Source organism: Eimeria mitis, genomic scaffold (genome assembly GCF_000499745.2).
Source record: "Eimeria mitis Houghton genomic scaffold, Emh_scaff4436, whole genome shotgun sequence".
Lineage (NCBI taxonomy): Eukaryota > Apicomplexa > Conoidasida > Eucoccidiorida > Eimeriidae > Eimeria > Eimeria mitis.
This window is the reverse complement of record NW_013572751.1, coordinates 2959-3787: the sequence shown is the minus strand read 5'-3', so window position 1 is coordinate 3787 and position 829 is coordinate 2959.

Genomic DNA, 829 nt, shown 5'->3' with positions numbered 1-829 from the left:
AAAAAAAAAAAAAAAAAAAAAAAAAAAAAAAAAAAAAAAAAAAAAAAAAAAAAAAAAAAATACTACAAAAAAAAAAACAAATAATAATAACTAATATAAACAACAATAACAACAATAAAAATAAAAATAAAAATAAAAATAAAAATAAAAGTAAAAATAAAAATAAAAAGAATAACAGCGACAATACTAAAAAAAGTAGCGTAATACGTTTTGTATGAAACTCCTTTTGATGCTAACAAAAGCCATTTGTTAGCTTCAGAAGGAGCTTGTCGCTGTTATTCTTTTTATTTTTATTTTTATTTTTATTTTTATTTTTATTTTTATTTTTATTATATAAGCAGCAGCAAGAGCATGAACACAAACAGCAGCACCCCAACAGCAAGCCAAAGACAAATAGGGAGCAGCAGAGAAGGAGATACAGCTAACAGAGAAAGAAAGAAGGAGACAAAATAAACAAAAAAAAAACAAAAGATACAAAAGAAACAAAATAAAAGACCCAAGAGACAAAAAAGTCAAAGCACGTAAAGAGACAGATAATACAAAAGAAAAAATAAAAAAGAATAAACAAAAGCAACAAAAGAGACAACAACGGAGAAAAAAAAGAGAGAAAAAACGAAGAAGACGAAGCATTCAAAGAGACAAGGGACCCAAAGGAGACAGTAGGCAGCAAAAGAGAAACCAGGACCCCAAAGGAGACAAAAGAGAAAGAAGAGAGAGAGAAAGAGAGAAAGGAGACAGTGGAGAGTAGTTGTGTTTGTTAGAGAGAAAGAAAGAAAGAGAGAAAGGAGACAGTGAAGAGTAGCTGTGTTTGAGAGAGAGAGTACACATG